General features: G+C 42.0%; 1 long non-coding RNA gene across 1 annotated transcript; it reads right to left on the bottom strand.

The window, feature by feature from the left end:
• Positions 1-2882: 2882 nt before the first annotated feature.
• Positions 2883-20990, bottom strand: LOC135051234 (uncharacterized). Its single transcript, XR_010242120.1, has 3 exons — positions 20963-20990; positions 20104-20263; positions 2883-3837 (listed from the first exon to the last, which is right to left on the bottom strand). It is a non-coding gene; the product is annotated as an uncharacterized LOC135051234 (long non-coding RNA).
• Between the last annotated feature and the right edge of the window lie 4494 nt (positions 20991-25484).

Here is a 25484-nt window from a genome sequence, read left to right as displayed (position 1 = left end):
GACATTCCAAGGCTTAGAGCATATCCCCCTAGGGAGTGCCCACTGGGCAAAGTACTAAATACCTCAGACAGAAACCTTAAAGCAAGCTAGTGCCATGAAAGGAAAGGTTGGCACTCTATATTATTTTAATTCTTTAATTTACTTTATATTATTTAGAATAATGGTTTTCCATCATATTGTTTTATGACTCATAAATTATCCTTAACTCACTTAGCGTGGAATAAGATCACAAAAAGAAATCAATATTTTAATATATCCATAATATTGTTACTATCGATAATCCATATGGTTACATTGTTATTACATTTCCGAACTTGGCTATAATATTACAAATTACAGATTCTTACTTATGAAATAGTCACAGTGTACATAAACAAATACATATTATATTATGTATACTAAATTGCCATAGCTTGGCAGAACTGGTTGTTGGAACTACACATATATCAAGACCAACGTTTTACTGCTTTATACATCATAAGAATGGATTGGCATTAATGCAGCTGCTGTTTTTGGAAATCTTCTATATTATTCCTTAGAATGCCAAAATGATCAACTCCCATGAAGGCATGTACTGTATAGATGTGTATATGTACATACATAGAATAGAACAGGAAAAATAATTCTGCATATGTATTTTACAACCAGTTTAACAAAAAGGTGCCTCATACACAGGGCATAGTTTTCCTGTAAGGAAAATATTTAGCACAAGTCTAGTCTCCATGACCGCAAGCACTAAAGCTGAGAAACATGTTATGATCTGTATCCATTTTATGACAGTGTTTTCTTTTCACATGCCTCACAGGGAAGGTGTTGTTTAAGCATGAATTGTATTATGGCAGCAGAGATCATAGAATGTTACTTTCTGCACTATCAAAACAGAAAGGCCACAGTGAAAACACACTGACTATGCAATATAGGCATTGTACTACCCACTAATGCACATAATCTAGCTCTAGTACACAACGTTAGTTTACTAGGATTATTTTAGATAAATGAAAAAAGTCAGTTGTTTTAAAAAGTATATGTAGTCTTTGAAATCCTATATAAGACATTTGTATAACTAAATAAGTTTTTATTATTTAAGGCAAGTTAGGGCAATACAGAAGAAGAATGTAATACATTTATGGGGTGTGGTATGCAAGGTCCACCACACTTAGGTCGACAGTGTCTAGGTCAACCACTACTGGTCAACAGTAAGTAGGTCGACATGGTTTCTAGGTCGACAGGAACTCTAGGTTGACATGTACTAGGTCGACATGACAGAAGGTCGACATAAGTTTTTGCACTTTTTCTCCGTACAGTGACCAGGATCCCCAATTAGTGCACCGGATCTCCTTGCATGGCTCGATTTGCTCGCCATGCTTCGGGCAAGGTTACCGTTCCCAATTGTAGTCCACGTGGATCATAATCCATGAAAAAGTGAAAAAAATTTGAAATACTCATGTCAACCTTTTAATTTAATTTAATTTAATTTAATTACAAGTATAGCTGATAATAAAAAATATTTTTTCCCGGTTGTATTTTAAGGCTAACAGTATGTCTAAAATAAAGAAATGTTACATACTGTATAGTGTAGTTAAATTTTTACATCAAAATTACAAATATACACATAAGCAAATAAATGTATCTGTACTTTACTCAGGAAAAATGCAATAAAATATGAACACATAAACTAGTGTGCCTATTTCTCTATATACAGTAGCACATAGCAAGGTGCACACCCACTTGGGACCTGCTCCAGTGAGAAGAGCATGTACCTCATTTTGTGGGTTGGCAAGTGAACATTAAGATTCAGTTATGCATGTATGACCAGGGCTGAAAGTAGGATTTTTGTCACCCGGGGCAAGGCACTTATTTGACACACCCCCACGTCATGCAGTACTGAAACCTTATTCACATTGCACCGCACAGTAGTATGCCTTATTAACATTATGCAACACAGAAATGCCCCTTATTCACGTTACATAACACAGTAGAGTCCATTATTCACATTACAACACGCAGTAGTACCCCTTATACATGTTACGCCACACAGTAATAATGCATCTTATACAGATAATGCCGCAAAGTAATGTCCCTTACACATCATGCCACACAGTAGTAATGCCCTTATACACTATGCCACACGTTAAGAGTACCACTCATTATCTACCCCTCAGATGGAGGCAACAGCAGGTGGAAGCAGCTAACTGCGGGTAGAACAGTCAGCTGGAGCATGTGGATTCAGCCATCAGAGCAGTCCCCTAGGTCTATCGGGCACCTACTGCACACTGTAATGTATATTAGAAGCAGCCCTGCCCTGAATCTCAATGCCAGGAGCTATGTACCATGACAATGCATTATATAGTAAAGGTGTTTGCAGGATACAGCACAACATCTCAAAATCAGATATATACACCCAAATCTAAATAAAAACATTACTGTGTGTCTTCTGTGGGCAAATCTGATGCAACCTCTGCAAAAACGAACAATATTGTCCATTATACACCTTAATGCAATGTTCCATCTAATATATTATTTAGAAATATAAAAGCATATACTGTAACACTGAATGATCATATCAAATAAGTACTGTATGTGACAGATATGTGAGCATTTTACATATCTCCTTTTGTTAAGAAGTGTCTTTTGAGCCCACTGGGGGCTGCTGCAAGTGTCAGAGGTAGTACAGTGTCCCGCCCAATGGATACCTTCACTAACTGGTAAGGCTGTGCTGCTGATGGCTTATCCAGATGTGTGACAATAGTGCGTGGGTATACTAATAAATCAATAAGTTTGATACATCCCTTTTCAATACTTGGGTTCAAGCATATATGGAGTTCTTTGCATTCCTCATACGTAGAACAGCTTTCACAGCAGGACCTCAATCGGCGATGTCATATGTAAATAAGAAGATAAGGAATATCGTGTAACACAGTTTTATTCATTCACATAAAGTTTCATACACACTTAATAACTTTTTTAGATAAAATCAAAATCCAGATAAAACAATGTTTCATAATACTGCACAGAGCACATGCAGCATATAGGAAAATCCCCAGGCTGAGTGTAAAAGTAAAGAATTACCGGATGGTCTGAGGATATATTTATCCTCAAACAAACGTGTTCTTATTGCCAGGCAACCTCCCGGGAAATGGTGTCCTGGACTCTCCGGCAAACCTCCTTCCACAACCAGCGAAGAGACACCTCTAGCTGCGCCGACGTGTTTCAGGCCTTTCTAGGCCCTTTTTCAAGGCTGATGTGCTCCCCATAAAAACCAGAATGCTTTTATTTCCAAACTTACCAATCACAGCATTGATTGGAATTAATTAAGAAATGAATGATAAAAATCTGTGTAAAACATGGCCACCTCCATATGTTTATTCCTATTACCATGGCTACCACTTCCTGTTAAATATCCCATAATCCTCATGGAGATAAAGGGGATCTAAAATAAAGTCTCTGTAAAACAGTATTAATAATCCCTAATTCATCCTAATCACTATAAATGTGCGATTCACTGAAGGTTCAATACGCTGCTATTATGAGACCAAACTTAGTCAGTCTCCACCGATCGTAATTGCCAGGTCCCTCCAGTTGCTAAGTGACAGTCCGAGTTCGTTCCCATAGACGTGACGTCACTTCCGCCCTCAGGGTCCGCTCTCCTAGACGGAACGTCATATCCGCCCTCAGTTCCGCTCCACGTCAGTGTGAAAGATGTCACGGGGCGGTGTTTCTCTTATATCCTGGCTCTCCTTCCAATGTTAGTGCAGGTTGTTATGGTGACGACAGTCCACATTTAAAGGTGCAGTCCATATAATATAAATATTGTCCATTTAAAATCCATGGTGAAACCTAATAATCAAAAATTGATGTTTTAATATATACCCCTCATCATGGGGATGAATGAATAAATATAACAAAAAAACACAATCTATAAGAGACTTCCTTTCAAAATATAAAGATATATAAATATATAGTACAAGTTCACAAAAACCACTTGACCTCAAAGTCTGAATTGAGACCCCCAGGTATCAATGTATTATACTTGTAGATTAGCTGCATTTCTAACTTAGCCAATAATTTGGGGGTATTTTTCTGGCGGTGGTTTGCTTCTACTCGTTTAATGCCTGCGAAACGTAAAATATGTCCTGGATCACAGTTATGAATTTTTTTGAAATGGTTAGATAAAGCATGAGTTTCCAGGCCTTTCTTCACATTCCTCAAATATTCGCCTATGCGAACTTTTAAAGTTCTTAAGTGTGTATGAAACTTTATGTGAAGGAATAAAACTGTGTTACACGATATTCCTTATCTTCTTATTTACATATGACATCGCCGATTGAGGTCCTGCTGCGAAAGCTGTTCTACATATGAGGAATGCAAAGAACTCCATATATGCTTGAACCCAAGTATTGAAAAGGGATGTATCAAACTTATTGATTTATTAGTATACCCACGAACTATTTTTATTCATTGTCATTTGGCGCCCCCTATAGTGTATTACCAATTTTATTGTTGTATTACTGTCTTGGGAGTGGGAACGTCCTCATCAGGTATACACGGTTAAGGCAGCCTACACCGCGCATTGGAGAGGTGCTCCATCTACTTTTTCCAGTATATCCAGATGTGTGGGCTGTCTGCAAGTGGTTGACGGTTGTGCCACCTATGCGCGGCCTTGATGGTGGTAGCTGGGACCTGGTGCCATCAGATTATCGTTAGATGTACTGATTCGTTTGTTGCTAGTGCCCTCCGATCTCCGGGTTAACCCATTGTGTGAGCCGAGGTCAGATGCTGAGCAGTGCCTCCGCGCTGGCTCTAGCTTCCAGGTCTAGGGTAAAGTGGTCCCACAGCCTCATGATATCATGAGTGTCTACCCTTCTCCATCTGAGTTTGCAGACTCTGCAGCCGGGAGGTTCCATGGAGCAGCATTTCAATGCAATGTAATGCAGTGCCTACCGCTGGCTGTTCCTCTCATGCCACTGATTGCTGCCTGTTGCAGCCTAGGGTCTCCTGTCAATGTTCTCTGCGCTCACTCATAATTGTCACCCAGGGCGCATACCCCTTTAGGGCCCCCACCCCCCCTAGTTGCAACCATGGTATGACCAATACTAGGCCTATGAATTTATATAGTTGTATAACTTTATCATATAACTAGGAACATCTCAATCCATGCCCCTACTTCCACGAGTAAACTTTCAAAGAACCTTCAATTGCCGCTTCAGCAAAAATAGGAGCTCACTATAAGGAAAGAGCATTACAAATTATGGGCTGATATGAAGTTGAATGAATGTTAGTTTTGGCAGTTCATGAATATGTTCATTTACACACTACACATGTGCAGTAAAATGCATTATTATCTAGATTTGTGCTCATCTTAGAATTGCATTTAGAGAGGGAGAGGGGTGGTCAAGTAAGGGTAAGTACATATAAATGTATCAGCTACCCATCACAGGCTCCAGCTATCCATCACACTCCACGTAGACTTAGATATCAACCTCGGCACTATAAACTAACAAGACACCAACAAAAACTGTCACGTAAAGTAGAACATTAGTGGGGTCAATCACATACTCCAGGTGACTTCCTTGCAGATTATCTACCAATCTTTTCAAAATACTCTGGACACTGCCAAACAAACATATTTCCAACTAACCCATGCTACGTTCTAATACATTTAAAACACTTCTTACCCCTCCCTCACCCAATCCACCAGCTACCATCATTGCACAAGATCTTCCTTCCTATTTCAAGGACAATGAGATTTAAAATGAAAATGGATCTTAGCCAGTGACCCACTCAACTCCATACCTGAACCCTCTGGCACCTTATCTTCATTTGATTCCACAAATGTAGATGTATCCACACTCTTCTTATCCTCTTTCTCTACTACCTCTCCCCTTGATTCTATACCCTCCCAAATCAGTAAACCTCTGTCTCCTGTGCTTATCCCAATCTTAATTAAAATCTGTAATCTCTCTCTCTCTCTCTCTCTACTGGATTATTTTAATCGCTGTTTAAGCATGTAGTGATTACTTCCATTCTAAAAAAAAACAATATTATCCTAACTCTCTCTCAAACTACTGTCCCATCTCCCAGCTTCCATGTTCCGCCAAGCTACCTGAGAGACTTGCCTACACTTGCTTCACACACTTTCTTAACTCTCACAACTTATTGGACCCACATCAGTCAGGCTTTCATTCACAACACTCCACAGAGACAGCACTGACTAATGTTGTGAATGATCTGGTTACTGCTAAATCTAAAGGCCAATACTCACTTCTTATTCTTATAGCTCTCTCTGCTGCTATTGACACTGTTTTCTACTCTCTTCTTATACAAATACTACAATCCTTAAGTCTTCAGGACACATCCTTTTCTTGGTTCTCATCTTACCTATCTACAGTAATCGCTCTTTCGGTGTTCATTTCTCTGAATCCACCTTCTCTTCACTACCTCTATCAGTTGGAGTACCTCAAGGCTCAGTCTTAGTCCCCCTTCTTTTCTCAAGCTATACCATATCTCTTGACAAACTGATCAGCTATTTCGGATTTCAGTATCATCTGTATGCATATGATATTCAAATCTAACTATCCTCCATAGATTTATCACCATCTGTATTGTGTCACTAAATCCTTTCTGCCATTTCATCTTGGAAGTCATCTCGCCACTTCACACTTAATATTTGCAAAACAGAATTCATTATATTTCCACCAGCCAATAGAAGTTACCAACCTGATATCTCTATCACGGTTGATAGCTTATCAATCAAACCTACCCAACAAGCTCACCTCCTAGGTATCATTCTTGACTCTGAACTGTCCTTTACTCCCCACATTCAATCTATCTCAAAATCATGTTACATACATATAAATAAATGTATACAAAATATTACCATATCTTACACAAGACTCCTGTAGTATTATTATTATTATTATTATTATTATTATTATTATCATCACAATATTCTCCTTACTCGTCTTCCCAAAAATAGTCTCTTACCACTACAATTCATTTAGATGCAGCAGTGAGACTGATCTTCTTCACAAACCATTAATTGTCTGCTGAGCCACCACTGGTTACCAGTATTCTACTGTATTTAATATACAATACTTTTACTTACATATAAGCTATTTACCAAACTGCACCAACATACATCTCTTCACTCATCTCAAAATATCTCCCTACTCAACCTCTCCGCTTTGCACAAGATCTGCATCTCTCATCCACATGTATTACTTGGTCCCATTCAAGATTTCGGGACACTTTTTTGCGCTACTCCCACTATGTGGAATTCTCTCCCATGAACAGTAAGATTTTCCTCTAGTCTCCAAGCCTTCAAACAGTCCATGAAAACTCACCTCTTCAGGCCAGCTTATCAGATCCAGTACTGACTGCATAACCTTCATAAGCTTTCCTACCCAATTAAATCCCCTCTATACAGTCTATACACACCCTCACATATTTTGTCTTTATTCACTTTCACATACTCCTGGCCCCAAGCTAACATTGCTGTGTGATCATATCATGCAGCCAGGGTCGGACTGGCCCACAGGGGTACAGGGGAAACCACCGGTGGGCCCCACTGCCTGGGGGCTCTCCTCCTCCTCTAGTGATCAGGTTCCAGACTGTGTTCTTGAATTATACTTTATACATATGTTACCTTATACTGCACTGGACAATGATGTATTCTCTACAGTGCATTGCCAATATTTATCTGGTACATTATCATGCATGCACTAGCAGTATTTATTTATTTGTCAAGGGGCCCAGCCCATGCACTCACTAATGGTTAGGCAATACAATGTAGCAGCTGGCTCCACCCCCTCTGGAGACTGACCACACCCCTAAACATGGGCCCCTACCACAGCATTCCCCGGTGGGCCCTTCACGCCCCAGTCCGACACTGCATACAGCCCATTACGAACCTTTGAAATCTGGCAGAACCATTATGCAATAGGTTCAATAGCATCTACAGTATGTCTTGTGTATCAATGTCTATTTCCCTATAGATTGTAAGCTTGCGAGCATGGCCTTCCTACCTCTATGTCTGTCTGTGATAACCCAGTATTGTTCTATTACAATTCCAATTGTAAAGTGAAACGGAATATGCCGCGCTATATAAGAAACTGATAATAAATACTAAATAAATAGTTGCACACCTGGCATACACCTAACACAAATGGGTTGTACATATGTGTGACTCAGTATACATCTTTATACATTTTTATGCCTAAATTCACAATGTAGATGTTTTTAGATATATGTGCTTCTCTGTATGCCCATTTAGGGAAACCCAAGATCCAAATAAACTTTAATGAACATGCACTCATGTACTGAAAGATGTCTCTTAATTAACATATATGTAATAAAATAATAAAGCCAGTGGTAATAATATATAAACATATCAATGTGGCCATAATGTACAGTATAGTTTGTATCTGACCCTGACCTCCAAGTTTAGTCCCAGATTTTACAGATTTGTTCTTGTAAATATTTCTCTAGAAAGTTTAATATTGACCAATTATACAATTCAGAATACACTTATTATATAAAAGATATGTAATGGTCAATGCTATTGATATCCTTGGACTTAATCAACAAACATGCTAATGTGTCCACATACACATTTGCTGAAATTGTGCACTATGGACTTTGCAAATTAGTCTGGCCAAACTTCCTACTAGATTTTTTCCTCAGAATATACTGTACATCTTATTCATGCCACTACTACTGCAAACTTCAAATACAAAGGAACACTGCTATTGGGTCTGGCAGTACATGTACATTCTGATATGAATGGTTACGTCACATACAATATTGTTTTGCTTAATCAGCAGAGGCATAACTAGGGTCTTTGGCGCCCAGGGCAAGATGGTGAACGGCAAACCCCCCCCCCCCCCCCATGCCTATGAAACTTTGTGTGCACTGAAGGTGCGTTAAAAAAAATGGGCGTGGTCGCATTCAGGAAGGGGCATGGTTACTGAAAATGAGGGGTGTCAACATGACTCACCACCCGTTTCTAGTCACTCTTGAAAAATCCCTTTCCATTCCATATTTTTCACAATGGGGAACCTCTGAAGAAATGGATCTTCCCTGGGAAGACAGAATCTTCATTCCATTTTCCCTATTCATGTAGGATATCACATTGGCCCTCATTCCGAGTTGTTTGCTCGCAAGCTGCTTTTAGCAGCATTGCACACGCTAAGCCGCCGCCTACTGGGAGTGAATCTTAGCTTATCAAAATTGCGAACGAAAGATTAGCAGAATTGCGAATAGACACTTCTTAGCAGTTTCTGAGTAGCTCCAAACTTACTCGGCAACTGCGATCAGTTCAGTCAGTTTCGTACCTGGTTTGACGTCACAAACACACCCAGCGTTCGCCCAGACACTCTCCCGTTTCTTCAGACACTCCCGCGTTTTTCCCAGAAACGGCAGTGTTTTTTCACACACTCCCATAAAACGGCCAGTTTCCGCCCAGAAACACCCACTTCCTGTCAATCACATTACGATCACCAGAACGAAGAAAAAACCTCGTAATGCCATGAGTAAAAATCCTAACTGCATAGCAAATTTACTTGGCGCAGTCGCACTGCGGACATTGCGCATGCGCATTAGCGACTAATCGCTGCGTTGCGAAAAAAAATTAACGAGCTAACAACTCGGAATGACCCCCTTTGTCCAGAAGATGCCTGTTTGTGTAAGTATATTAACAAGGTCATCATCATACAACAGCGGTTCAACCACACTCACATCCTGCCCCCTGCGGCGTCTCTCAGCACGCCATCATCTTCCCCCTTGCATCTCTCAGCCATACCATTTCCCCCTTGCGTCTCTCAGCCACACCATCTCCCCCTTGCATTGTCTCTCAGCCATACCATCTCCCCCTGTGTCTCTCAGCCACACCATCATTTCCTCCCTGCGTAGTCCCTTCGTACACCCTCACTTTACCCCACCATTGTATCTCAGCACACCACCTCCTGCCTGAGACTCCCTGCACACCATCATCTCCCCCCGCATTGTCTCTCAGCACAACATCATCTCCCCCCTGCATCATCTCACTGATAGCATGAGGCTGACAGCAGTGGATCACAAGGAGAGGGTGATGCCAGGGAGAGTGTGAAAGCAGTGGGAGATAGAAAGAAAGACAGACAGATAGGAGATAATATAGACAAAATAGTGAAATCAGCATAAGATCCTGTGTCAGTGTATGTCGGTGTGTATGTACAGCTGTCAGCATGTGTATGTCTGTGTGTATGTATAGGTGTCAGTGTGTGTATATACTAGTGATGTGCACCGGACATTTTTCGGGTTTTGTGTTTTGGTTTTGGATTCGGTTCCGCGGCCGTGTTTTGGATTCGGACGCGTTTTGGCAAAACCTCACCGAAAATTTTTTGGCGGATTCGGGTGTGTTTTGGATTCGGGTGTTTTTTACAAAAAAACCTAAAAAACAGCTTAAATCATAGAATTTGGGGGTCATTTTGATCCCATAGTATTATTAACCTCAATAACCATAATTTCCACTCATTTCCAGTCTATTCTGAACACCTCACACCTCACAATATTATTTTTAGTCCTAAAATTTGCACCGAGATTGCTGGATGGCTAAGCTAAGCGACACAAATGGCCGACACAAACACCTGGCCCATCTAGGAGTGGCACTGCAGTGTCAGGCAGGATGGCACTTCAAAAAAAATAGTCCCCAAACAGCACATGATGCAAAGAAAAAAAGAGGCGCACCAAGGTCGCTGGATGGCTAAGCTAAGCGACACAAGTGGCCGACATAAACACCTGGCCCATCTAGGAGTGGCACTGCAGTGTCAGGCAGGATGGCACTTCAAAAAAATTGTCCCCAAACAGCACATGATGCAAAGAAAAAAAGAGGCGTACCAAGGTCGCTGTGTGACTAAGCTAAGCGACACAAGTGGCCGACACAAACACCTGGCCCATCTAGGAGTGGCACTGCAGTGTCAGGCAGGATGGCACTTCAAAAAAATTGTCCCCAAACAGCACATGATGCAAAGAAAAATTAAAGAAAAAAGAGGTGCAAGATGGAATTGTCCTTGGGCCCTCCCACCCACCCTTATGTTGTATAAACAGGACATGCACACTTTAACGAACCCATCATTTCAGCAACAGGGTCTGCCACACGACTGTGACTGAAATAACTGGTTGGTTTGGGCCCCCACCAAAAAAAAAAAACAATCAATCTCTCCTTGCACAAACTGGCTCTACAGAGGCAAGATGTCCACCTCATCATCATCCTCCGATTCCTCACCCCTTTCACTGTGTACATCCCCCTCCTCACAGATTATTAATTTGTCCCCACTGGAATCCACCATCTGAGGTCCCTGTGTACTTTGTGGAGGCAATTGCTGCTGGTGAATGTCTCCACGGAGGAATTGATTATAATTCATTTTGATGAACATCATCTTCTCCACATTTTCTGGAAGTAACCTCGTACGCCGATTGCTGACAAGGTGAGCGGCTACACTAAACACTCTTTTGGAGTACACACTGGAGGGAGGGCAACTTAGGTAGAATAAAGCCAGTTTGTGCAAGGGCCTCCAAATTGCCTCTTTTTCCTGCCAGTATACGTACGGACTGTCTGACGTGCCTACTTGGATGCGGTCACTCATATAATCCTCCACCATTCTTTCAATGGTGAGAGAATCATATGAAGTGACAGTAGACGACATGTCAGTAATCGTTGGCAGGTCCTTCAGTCCGGACCAGATGTCAGCACTCACTCCTGACTGCCCTGCATCACCGCCAGCGGGTGGGCTCGGAATTCTTAGCCTTTTCCTCGCACCCCCAGTTGTGGGAGAATGTGAAGGAGGAGATGTTGACGGGTCACGTTCCGCTTGACTTGACAATTTTCTCACCAGCAGGTCTTTGAACCTCTGCAGACTTGTGTCTGCCGGAAAGAGAGATACAACGTAGGTTTTAAATCTAGGATCGAGCACGGTGGCCAAAATGTAGTGCTCTGATTTCAACAGATTGATCACCCGTGAATCCTGGTTAAGCGAATTAAGGGCTCCATCCACAAGTCCCACATGCCTAGCGGAATCGCTCTGTTTTAGCTCCTCCTTCAATGTCTCCAGCTTCTTCTGCAAAAGCCTGATGACGGGAATGACCTTACTCAGGCTGGCAGTGTCTGAACTGACTTCACGTGTGGCAAGTTCAAAGGGTTGCAGAACCTTGCACAACGTTGAAATCATTCTCCACTGCGCTTGAATCAGGTGCATTCCCCCTCCTTTGCCTATATCGTGGCCAGATGTAAAGGCTTGAATGGCCTTTTGCTGTTCCTCCATCCTCTGAAGCATATAGAGGGTTGAATTCCACCTCGTTACCACCTCTTGCTTCAGATGATGGCAGGGCAGGTTCAGGACTGTTTGGTGGTGCTCCAGTCTTCTGTACGTGGTGGCTGAATGCCGAAAGTGGCCCGCAATTCTTCGGGCCACCGACAGCATCTCTTGCACGCCCCTGTCGTTTTTTAAATAATTCTGCACCACCAAATTCAATGTATGTGCAAAACACGGGACGTGCTGGAATTTGCCCAGATGTAATGCACGCACAATATTGCTGGCGTTGTCCGATGTCACAAATCCCCAGGAGAGTCCAATTGGGGTAAGCCATTCTGCGATGATCTTCCTCAGTTTCCGTAAGAGGTTGTCAGCTGTGTGCCTCTTCTGGAAAGCGGTGATACAAAGCGTAGCCTGCCTAGGAACGAGTTGGCGTTTGCGAGATGCTGCTACTGGTGCCGCCGCTGCTGTTCTTGCTGCGGGAGGCAATACATCTACCCAGTGGGCTGTCACAGTCATATAGTCCTGAGTTTGCCCTGCTCCACTTGTCCACATGTCCGTGGTTAAGTACAACTGCATTTTTTAGGACACTGGGGACTCTTTTTCTGAGGTCTGTGTACATTTTCGGTATCGCCTGCCTAGAGAAATGGAACCTAGATGGTATTTGGTACCAGGGACACAGTACCTCAATCAAGTCTCTAGTTGCCTCTGAATTAACGGTGGATACCGGAACCACGTTTCTCACCGCCCAGGCTGCCAAGGCCTGAGTTATCTGCTTTGCAGCAGGATGACTACTGTGATATTTCATCTTCCTCGCAAAGGACTGTTGGACAGTCAATTGCTTACTGGAAGTAGTACAAGTGGTCTTCCGACTTCCCCTCTGGGATGACGATCGACTCCCAGCAGCTACAACAGCAGCGCCAGCAGCAGTAGGCGTTACACTCAATGATGCATCGGAGGAATCCCAGGCAGGAGAGGACTCGTCAGACTTGCCAGTGACATGGCCTACAGGACTATTGGCTTCCTGGGTAAGGAGGAAATTGACACTGAGGGAGTTGGTGGTGTGGTTTGCAGGAGCTTGGTTACAAGAGGAAGGGATTTAGTGGTCAGTGGACTACTTCCGCTGTCACCCAAAGTTTTTGAACTTGTCACTGACTTATGATGAATGCGCTGCAGGTGACGTATAAGGGAGGATGTTCCGAGGTGGTTAACGTCCTTACCCCTACTTATTACAGCTTGACAAAGGCAACACACGGCTTGACACCTGTTGTCCGCATTTGTGTTGAAATAATTCCACACCGAAGAGATGATTATTTTTTGTATTTTGACCAGGCATGTCAATGGCCATATTCGTCCCACGGACAACAGGTGTCTCCCCGGGTGCCTGACTAAAACAAACCACCTCACCATCAGAATCCTCCTTGTCAATTTCCTCCCCAGCGCCAGCAACACCCATATCCTCATTCTGGTGTACTTCAACAGTGACATCTTCAATTTGACTATCAGGAACTGGACTGCGGGTGCTCCTTCCAGCACTTGCAGGGGGCATGCAAATGGTGGAAGGTGCAAGCTCTTCCCGTCCAGTGTTGGGAAGGTCAGGCATCGCAACCGACACAATTGGACTCTCCTTGGGGATTTGTGATTTAGAAGAACGCACAGTTCTTCGCTGTGCTTTTGCCAGCTTAAGTCTTTTCATTTTTCTAGCGAGAGGATGAGTGCTTCCATCCTCATGTGAATCTGAACCACTAGCCATGAACATAGGCAAGGGCCTCAGCCATTCCTTGCCACTCCGTGTCGTAAATGGCATATTGGCAAGTTTACGCTTCTCATCAGATGCTTTCAATTTTGATTTTTGGGTCATTTTACTGAACTTTTGTTTTTTGGATTTTACATGTTCTCTACTATGACATTGGGCATCGGCCTTGGCAGACGACGTTGATGGCATTTCATCGTCTCAGCCATGACTAGTGGCAGCAGCTTCAGCACGAGGTGGAAGTGGATCTTGATCTTTCCCTATTTTAACCTCCACATTTTTGTTCTCCATTTTTTAATGTGTGGAATTATATGCCAGTATCAATAGCAATGGCCTACTACTATATATACTGCGCACAACTGAAATGCACCACAGGTATGGATGGATAGTATACTTAATGACGACACAGAGGTAGGTAGAGCAGTGGCCTTCCGTACCGTACTGCTATATATAGTATACTGGTGGTCACTGTGTCAGCAAACTGCAAAACTAAAATGCACCACAGGTATAGAATGTAGATGGATAGTATACTTAATGACGACACAGAGGTAGGTACAGCAGTGGCCTTCCGTACCGTACTGCTATATATAGTATACTGGTGGTCACTGTGTCAGCAAACTGCAAAACTAAAATGCACCACAGGTATAGAATGTAGATGGATAGTATACTTAATGACGACACAGAGGTAGGTAGAGCAGTGGCCTTCCGTACCGTACTGCTATATATAGTATACTGGTGGTCACTGTGTCAGCAAACTGCAAAACTTAAATGCACCACAGGTATAGAATGTTGATGGATAGTGTACTTAATGACGACACAGAGGTAGGTACAGCAGTGGCCTTCCGTACCGTACTGCTATATATACTGGTGATCACTGTGTCAGCAAACTGCACAACTGAAATGCACCACAGGTATAGAATCTAGATGGATAGTATACTTAATGACGACACAGAGGTAGGTACAGCAGTGGCCTACTGTACCTTAATGCTATATATTATATACTGGTGGTCACTGGTCAGCAAAACTCTGCACTGTACTCCTCCTATATAATATTATACTGGTGGTCCCCAGTCCCCACAATAAAGCAGCACACTGAGCACAGGTATGGAGTGTTTTTCAGGCAGACAACGTATACTGGTGGTCACTGGCAGCAAAACTCTGCACTGTACTCCTGCTATATAATACAGCTGCTCCCCAGTCCCCACAATTAAGCAGTGTGAGCACAGATATATGCAGCACACTGAGCACAGATATGGAGCGTTTTTTTCAGGCAGAGAACGGATAATTGGTGGTCACTGATCAGCAAAACTCTGCACTGTACTCTGCACTGTACCAATAATGCACAATCAAGTTCAACAATAACGGAGAGGATGCCAGCCATGTCCTCTCCCTAACATTTCCAATGCACGAGTGAAAATGGCGGCGACGCGCGGCTGCTTATATAGAATCCGAATCTCGCGAGAATCTGACAGCGGGATGATGATGTTCGGCCGCGCTCGGGTTAACCGAGCCATACGGGAGAATCTGAGTATGGCTCGGACCCGTGTAAAAAGGGTGAAGTTCGGGGGGGTTTGGTTTCCGAGAAACCGAACCCGCTCATCACTAGTATATACAGGTGTCAGAATGTATATGTCAGTATATGTCGGTGTGTATGTACATGTGTCAGTGTGTGTATGTCGGTGTGTATGTATAGGTGTCAGTGTGTGTATGTTGGTGTGTATGTATCTATAGGTGTCAGTGTGGGTAAGTCAGTGTGTATGTATAGGTGTCAGTGTGTGTGTGTTAGTGTATGTCAGTGTGTATGTACAGGTGTCAGTGTGTGTATGTACATGTGTCAGTGTGTGTATGTCAGTGTGTATGTATAACTGTCAGTGTGTGTATGTCAGTATATGTCGATGTGTGTATGTCAGTGTACTGTATGTCACTATGTATGTATAGGTGTCAGTGTGTTTATGTTGGTGTGTATGTATAGGTGTCAGTGTGTGTATGTTGGTGTGTATGTATAGGTGTCAGTGTGTGTGTATGTTGGTGTGTATGTATAGGTGTTATTGTGTGTATGTATAGGTGCCAGTGTGTGTATGTTGGTTTGTATGTATAGGTGTTAGTGTGTGTATGTATAGGTGTCAGTGTGTGTATGTTGGTGTGTATGTATAGGTGTCAGTGTGTGTGTATGTTGGTGTGTATGTATAGGTGTTATTGTGTGTGTGTGTGTATGTATAGGTGCCAGTGTGTGTATGTTGGTGTGTATGTATAGGTATCAGTGTGTGTATGTTGGTGTGTATGTATAAGTGTCAGTGTGTGTGTGTATGTTGGTGTGTATGTATAGGTGTTATTGTGTGTATGTGCCAGTGTGTGTATGTTGGTGTGTATGTATATTGGTGTGTATGTATAGGTGTTAGTGTGTGTATGTTGGTGCCAGTGTGTGTATGTTGGTGTGTATGTATAGGTGTTAGTGTGTGTATGTATAGGTGTCAGTGTGTGTATGTTGGTGTGTATGTATAGGTCTCAAAGAGAATGGTGTTGATTCCACACAGATCTGCTCTCAGGGGTCACACAGGTATATTATGACATATATGTACCAACATTTAACAGAATTGTTCCAGGTATGAATCCTATGCGATAATTTCTCAGTTGGTGGTGCTCCCACAAGTCAGAATATTACAGTGGTAATAGAGGACAGAAAAGAAAACTCTTTTTTAGGGGCACTCTTTATCTATAATTTATTAAAAATATTACATTTTATTGATATGCATTAAAAAAGGGGATTTAGGTGTCCCGTTTTGAGTTCACAGACAATACAAACATTTAACAATAATTAGACAGAGAAAATGGAATCCCAATCAGTCATTTCAAGTAGCCAAATGGCTGTATTTAAGAAATAATAATCGGTCCAAAGATTGGTGAACATACAACAGTACAGATAAGTGTGCTATGTTTAGTAAGGCATATACAGTAAGTAGCACATGTGGATGTATATTTATAGACAAAAAATATATACAAATGTCAGCCAATGTAAATAGTGATTTCCAATTTTTGGGGAATAAATTCATCCTGTTAATCACGTATTGCATGCTATATTTTTGAACATAACATCAAAGTAGTGCTAGTAATTGTAGGCAAAAATATAGACTTAGGACAATAGTAAATCAATATAAATACATATAGGCAAAAATAAGAAACAATCTTCAGGTAACACATACAGTATATTATCTGTGTATGCCTATACACTGTTAATTAAGCATTACAATTTGTACAAATGTTGCTGAGCATACAGCAAATTAAATAATCACTGGTGGTATGTTTTAGGATTAATGTAGATATATTTATGTATGGAGAAGGCAAAGACTCATATGGACCACCCCCACTTCCACTGTCCTCCCGTATGTCCTAAAGGACAGTGAACGTGAGGATGAGAGCGTGGGAAGATGGGCCAGAAGTGAGAGTATAGAACAGGGGAAGGATCTACTGCAGTGGGACGGCCAGCACTGACACCCCTGTTGGTAAGTAACCAGCGCGGGGGAGTCAAATGGGTACGCCAGTGTGTGTATGTCGGTGTATCTAAAGGTGTCAGCGTGTGTATTTCGGAGTGTCAGCGTGTGTATGTTGGTGTACATATAGGTGTCAGTGTTTGTATGTCAGTGAATGTAAAGGTGTCAGCGTGTGTATATATAGTTGTCAGCGTGTGTATGTCAGTGTGTCAGTGTGTGTTGTTGGTCTACATATAGGTGTCAGCATGTGTAGGTCGGTTTGTCAGCGTGTGTATGTTGGTGTACATATAGGTGTCAACTTGTGTATGTGGCATTGTCTTACATCTATGTGTGATACACAGTACAGTAATACAGGTGTATTATACACAATAGCAGCTCCCACAGGTTATTATTACAGACATTACACACACACATACATGATACATACATATCACACAGTACATGATACATACGTGACACACACACACACACACACACAGTGCATGAAACATACATGACGCAAACACAAGAGACAGACCTGGGCTGGTGATGAGGCAACTGGATCCCAGGCAATGCATCAAGGGCCCTCTCTTTTGTCCAGGTGTAGTTGAGGCAGTGACCATCCCCAGCTTGGCAATCATTAACCAGTTCTCCAAGAAGCTGGTCTTGTTCCCCAGCAACAGGGCCACAGTGTCCCCGGGGTGGAGGCGGGCCAGGTAGAGCGATGCCGCAGCCCAGGAGCTCAGCACGCACATATTCCCGGGCGGCTGCGGAGCTTCATCTAGAAGAGACCCGGGAAGGAGAGTGACCCCCTGTCCTTCTAGCGCAGCACACAGTGAAGGGGCCGGAATCATGAACCACAGTGGCCACAGACATAATAAAACACCCCCGAAGCAGGGACACACTGTCCCCAGGGCGGAGGCTGGCCGGGGAGCACGATTCTGCAGCCCGGGAGCTCCGCACGTCCCGCAGCAAGTACAGTATGTCCAAGTGACTGTGATGTAACAGCTAGAGGAGACCCGGGAGGGAGCGCAGCCCAAGCCCATCCAGCGCTGCACACTCTGGTTCAGCCGGGAGACCCACATCAAGAGCTGCAGCGACGCGGACATAATAAAACGCAGTTTAGATACACTGCACTAGTGCACCCCCCTCTTCCAGGTCTGCCATGGCGCCCACAACCCCTAGTTATGCCACTGTTAATCAGTGAGTGTATACCAATTCCTGTGTAACAAAAGTACATATATAGTGCCCCTTGTATACCGTGAGTGACTCCGTATGTGGCTACGATGAAAATATGGTGCAAAATGTACAAAGTACAAATCTTTGCCTTCTGGCAGTATCTAAGGCATGCCAGGCGTCTCCCACCATATGGAGCAAAAGCACTATGTGGATGAGGACACATCTGTATCATGGGGATTGTAGTGCATCAAGGTTAGGCAGAACTGCATGTAATGTCTTTGATGCATTTGATAACATACAAAAGTACAATGCTGTATTTTTTAGCGTACACCTAAGGCTCCACAACAGAATAGACATACACATTTCACAGCATAGGTTTATAAAGTTTAGTATCTCAATTTTACATTTACATACAGTAAGTTAATATGTTACTGGAAGAGTCTACTTGACTATAAAATATGGCAATAAAAAATATTCTAAAGAACTTAATTTATATACTAAATGCAGGACTTTTTACTAGCTCAGTTAGAAAGTGAAATTGTAGGTGTAATGTTCTTATTACAGATGAGTAAAAATTTTAATACTTTTCCACCTCGTTCTGAGTTTGGCTGAATTTCTTCCGTGAAAATTGGCCATTTTGTTCATTCTTTGTCATGTACCCATTTTCCAATTGTCTGTACTATTTTTTTCAGCAGAAAAATCTTCACAAAGGGGATAATATGGAGTTGCAAGTCTGCCACAATTACACTTGCACTAAATGTATCCATCCATATACGCTGAGTTGTACGCATGTATGCAGGGGCATTGATAGCTGTGCCTGGCACAGATAATGAGGGAGGGGCATGGCAAATGCAGGAAGCTGAGGCCAGCCCTCATCATTTAAAAATATTTAAAAATAAAGATTCTGTTGGCCGCATGCGCTGAACAGGATGGGGAGGGGGGGTGAACAGCATGGGGTGGCAGGGATGGCTGCTGGAGGGGGGGGGGGTTGTAATCACTCACCATCACCGCATGTCGCACAGGAAGAGAGAGGACCCTTCTGCATCTGCCTCTCTCCCCAGTGCAGCACATATCACGTGTGTGCTGTGCTGGGGAGAAAGGCTGCGGCAGTGTCCTCTCTCTCCTGGCTCCATGCCGGCGCTGTCTACATCGGAGAGGGAGGGGCAGCGCGGTCTAGCCCCCTCACCTCGTGCCCCTCCATCAGGCCTGGGCCTGGGTAAAGAATACTTTCCCCCCCCCCCCCTCTTGGTGCCACTGATGAGACCACACTGCCCCTATCCATATGCTTGGCTTCATAGCTGTTATCATTATCCCTATTACTGGTGCAAGAGGTTTGTCTGAAAACAGATGGTTTTCTGTGTTTGCACAGCCTGCAAATTAGAGATAAGCCATTAGATATTTTGAAATCTTAACTCACCCAAATTTAAGGAATCCAAGTAAAACAGAGTCCCAATTCGTAGCATAGCTTGTTTTGGAACTTGGATTTAAAATCCGAATCTTGAGTTTTGGATTGCTTGTAAGTCCCTCCCTCATGATTTCATGTGCCCTTTCACACAGGAGAGTGAGGTCAAATTTTACTGTTAATGAGTGGAAATTAATGAAATTGATGTTAATTATACTGTTGGAACAAAAATAGGTCCAAATTTTGTAGCTGTTTTAGCAATTTTCAAGAAATCCAAAAACAATATTAAATCTGAATCTGAACCAAAATACTTGAGGGTGGTTTTGCTAAAACTGAAAACCAAAACCAAAATATGAGGGTGGTTTTGCCAAAACCGAAAGCCAAAACCAAAACACGATGGTCTACACACATCTTTACTGAAAATCTGTCTATATACCCTCTGCACAACTTCACTACAATTTGCCTACACGTGACTGCTCCATTTCCACCCATTTAAGCCAATGTACTAGCAAGTGGAAATGCAAGTGTGATGTGCTTGGCTCTTAATTACTCACAGATGCATACACACAGCTGTGGAGCATGCACAGTGCACAGAATTTCTCGATTCAGCTGCAAAATAAATATGTATACAGTGTGCATCAGCTCCACCAATTTCACAGCTCATTGCTGTGCCCCATGTCTAAAATAATTTATTTCTACAAACTGTGTGCATGAAGAAAAATGATAAACAGTAGCTATACTTGAGATTTACAAAGCAGGATAAACTGCTACAAAACTTGAAACTTGGAACGCAGGATAAGAAGAAGCAATACTTGAATGTTGCTAACTGCTACAACTGGATCAACAGATGAGAATAGCCACATATTGTACTTACAGGACCAGGAAACAAAGAAACATCAGATGTTACATTAGCAATGGATGATGTACCTGGAGGACTTTAAATAGGAAGCACTAGCTATTGAGTGGCAGTGATCACACACTGGAGGGATCACAGTCAGCTGACTCACATCATCATGGCACCACCCATGTTCCAGCTCCATAATGCAAAGTACAAGTGTAAAACCTGTCCTGCAGGACAGGTGAGTGATGAATCGCTATGAAGCGGCATCACTTAGTGCATGAAACTGGTTTTGGAGGTCCGGTTTGTGACAGTTTAGTGCATAAAATAGGTTTTATACACTGTGTACAAAAAAGTTGTACATGTTTTGTTTAAGAATTTGCTAGATTCTAATGTGTACAAATAAGTACTAATATACTATGTTTAATTATTTGTTGGAGGTATGTGTACCAACAAGTTCTTATGTGCTGAAGTAGTGCATCCGGAAAGTATTCACAGCGCTTCACTTTTTCAACATTTTGTTATGTTACAGACTTATTCCAAAATGGAATAAATTCATTTTTCACCTCAAAATTCTACACTCAATACCCCATAATGACAATGTGAAACAGGTTTTCATCTAGGATGTCTCTGTACATTGCTGCATTCATCTTTCCCTCTATTCTAGTCTATCTAGTCTCCCAGTTCCGGCCGCTGAAAAACATCCCCACAGCATGATGCTGCCACCACCATGCTTCACTGTAGGGATGGTATTGGTCTGGTGATTAGTGGTGCCGGGTTTCCTCCAAACATGATACCTGGCATTCACGCCAAAGAGTTCAATCTTTGTCTCATCAGACCAGAGAATTTTGTTTCTCATGGTCTGAGTGTCCTTCAGGTGCATTTTGGGAAACTCCAGGCGGGCTGCTATGTGCTTTTTACTAAGGAGTAGCTTCCGTCTGGCCATTCTACCATACAGGCCTGATTGGTGGACTGCTGCAGAGATGGTTGTCCTTCTGGAAGGTTCACCTCTCTCCACAGAGGAATGCTGCCGCTATGACAGAGTGACCATTGGGTTCTTGGTCACCTCCCTGCCTAGGGCCCATCTCCCCTGATCGCTCAGTTTAGACGGCTGTCCAGCTCTAGGAAGAGTCCTGATGGTTCTGAACTTCTTCCATTTACAGATGATGGAGGCCACTGTGATCATTGGGAACTTCAAAGCAGCAGATATTTTTCTGTACCCTTCCCCAGATTTGTGCCTCGAGACCATCCTGTCTCGTAGGTCTACAGACAATTCCTTTGACTTCATGCTTGGTTTGTGCTCAGACATGCACTGTCAAGTGTGGGGCCTTATATAGACAGGTGTGTGCCTTTTCAAATAATTGTCCAATCAACTAAATTTAACACAGGTGGACTCCAATTAAGCTGTAGGAACATCTCAAGGATGATCAGTGGAAACAGGATGCACATGAGCTCAATTTTGAGCTTCATGGCAAAGGCTGTGAATACTTATGTACATGTGATTTCTTAGTTTTTTCTTTTTTATAAATTTGCAGAAATCTCAAAAAAACTTTTTTCACGTTGTCATTATGGGGTATTGTGTGTAGAATTTTGAGGGGAAAAACTAATTTATTCCATTTTGGAATAAGGCCGTAATCATTATTGCACTAATCACTACCCACCAGTGAAATACTCCTTCCTGGACAGTGAATCATTACTTGGGAGTATTGTAGACTCTGAAGCAAGGAGTGCTGGACATTTTAAATAAGAAATATTGTTGCATTAATTATTGCTTACTAGTGGAATATTCCATTTAAGATAGTGAATAAATTGCTTGGGATTATTGCACACTATTTATGTTTGATGTGATCCTAAAAATGTACCAACTAATTAGTCCCTTATACGGACAAAAAAGATTTTATTGTTTTATATTTTCTGTTATAGTGGGGATAATTGTATATTTATTGTGATATTAACATTTTCTTACAGTACATGCCGCTAGAAGAGTGTGTTATTAAATTCCTATCCCTGAGATCACTAGCCCCGCTCCTATTGTTTTTGTTTTTGTTTTTATTTATTTAAATATGAGAGGTTTTGCAAATACCTCTTTTTGGAAGCAGCAGCGGGTTGTCCAAAGATTGGAATACTCATATACAAAAAATTATATATTTCCATCAGCAGGTTAGCGCAAAACCTTTATCTTTGTTGTGTCTAGTGTGTACTTAGCATTTCATTTGAGAAATCTGGCTCACTGATCCCCTTTGCAGCCAACAATAAATTTAATTTTACAAAATATTTTCAGCTGCTGCTGGTTTAAATGTCAGTTTATGATATTTGATTCATTTATATATCCCAATTAGTTCAGTACATCTAGCCATCCTTCTACATTTTACAGGTTTCTGGGTGTTCTGTACAAATAACAGAAACATATATGCATCAAATCCAGATTTTCTTAGCAGCACCATTTTCATTAAAGATTGATATGCTTGCTGCTACTGTATTTTCCACAGTTTCCCACAGGAGAATGTAGATAGGATGCCATAAAGAAGTAGATATACATAAGCTGTGGTCAATCTGACAAAGGTCAGTATCAAACAGAAGTAAACAGATAAAATCATAATTTATAGTATTCAGATTTCTGTCTGAAAGTTTACATTACTTAGGTAAAAGTACAAAATTTCTGAAGAAGGCAATGTGCAGGTGAAAGGTGTGCAGGTAGTATGCAACCAATATCATGAGTAATCAAAATCAATAAATAGAAAACAGGATTCAAATTCAGACAAAACTGAAAGCAGAAGGAAATTACATTTACAGTAGTGCTCCTAACCTTGTGCCTTTATAAAGTGTGCAGTATAGTGAAATTAGACATAGTGCACTACACAATCAAACTGATTCTCTGTGAAACACTAAGGATTTTTGTTGTATAATTTTGTATGTACGCATACAAGTAAATGAAATAACAATTTGCATCAGGCTAAACAATGCCAGGAACAAACAAGACAACATGCAAACGATATGATGTTGCTCACGATTTACCTTGAACTCCCTGAATCTCCCGGACAAACAATTTTGGCCCTCATTCTGCGATCCAATCACAAAAATTACTAACATGATGCGGGTGCATGCGCAGGACCCTTATTGCATTTTCTGCAGATGCCCTGCAGAAAATACAAATGCCTCTGCCTGTCAATTAGGCAGAGGCATTTGCAGGATTGGGGTAGGGGCGGGAATGCTCCATTTCTAAGACTGAGCATTGTGGAGGCACAAAGGGGGGCATGGCATGGGTGAGATTGGGGATGGCTGTGTGACATCACACGCAGCCAATGCGATCAGAAAAATGGCGGCGGGCCTCCTGCGGGTGCAGCCAGGCTGAATGGGCAGAAGGCTACCTAATTTTTAGCGATCACTACAAATTGCCAAACAATATGTATAAGCCATTTGTCACTACCAAACTGTTTGGTTTTAGCCTAATTTAACATATTATTCGTGATTGTAGCGTACACACTGCACGATTTGCTCCTAGTTGTTAGCAATATTTTCAAAATTTAGTTTCATGTATAGATGACAGAGAACTTTGCTAGCAACCTACGGCAGCGCGAATCGCTCGCAATATAGGTCATACACACTGAATGACTTTCAGAATTTGTCGTAACAAATGATCATTATCAGCAAATTAGTTTAGAATGTTGTCTAGTGTGTACCCAGCTTGAAAAGGAATAACAAATGGAAAAGAGTTTAGCAAACTTCTAGAGGGAATAAATGAGTATAATATGGCACTTATTTTAGGATACTTGGTGACAGTGTCAACTGAATCTAAAGATGGGTACACACTATTCAAAACATCAGTGGTTCCCGAACACAGTCCTCCAGTCACCCTAACAGTGCAAGGTTTACGGATATCCATGCTTAGGCACAGGTGACTTAATTAGTTCCTTAGTCAGTCTGATTATGCCATCTGTGCAGAAGCAGGGATATCCCTTAAACCTGTACTGTTGGGGTGCCGAGAGGACTAAGTATGGGAACCACTGCAATACATCATGCACTCTTGGTATTTTTGACATATCTGCATGACCATCATATATTGTGTACACCTAATCTATCATTTAAACACGTCATTCATTGCATCGTCCCATCTAATGTGCTGCACGTCAGGACAACAAGACCACTTGATACAGTACAGTATGTTGTATTGTGAAGTCTGACTCTGTTCTACAAGATGATTGCGTAGTGTGTACAATTAATTGGATACAATCCCTAGACACAATATAATGTGTCATCGTTACGAGGATAGCCTAGTGTGTATGCTAAAAATTGTCCTGGATTGTATGATTGCAAGTGAAATTGGAATGACTGTCGCATCGTTCAAGTGTGTACCTAGCTTATATACTGGGTTGGTATATTGTCATCACAGGTGCAAGCACCTCAGACACTTTATTTGCTTTTCACACCTGTGTGTAAATAACCACAGCTTGCCCAGTTCCACAGGATGATAATTTGGCTAACACAGAGGAAATAATACTCACTGAGGAAAGGCTTGAGGTTTATTTGTTCACCATTGATGACACAGTTTGACTGAAGT

Source organism: Pseudophryne corroboree, chromosome 2 (assembly GCF_028390025.1).
Source record: "Pseudophryne corroboree isolate aPseCor3 chromosome 2, aPseCor3.hap2, whole genome shotgun sequence".
Classification (NCBI taxonomy): Eukaryota; Metazoa; Chordata; class Amphibia; order Anura; family Myobatrachidae; genus Pseudophryne; species Pseudophryne corroboree.
Note: the sequence above shows the minus strand (reverse complement) of the source record. Positions and strands in the feature narration are given on the sequence as shown.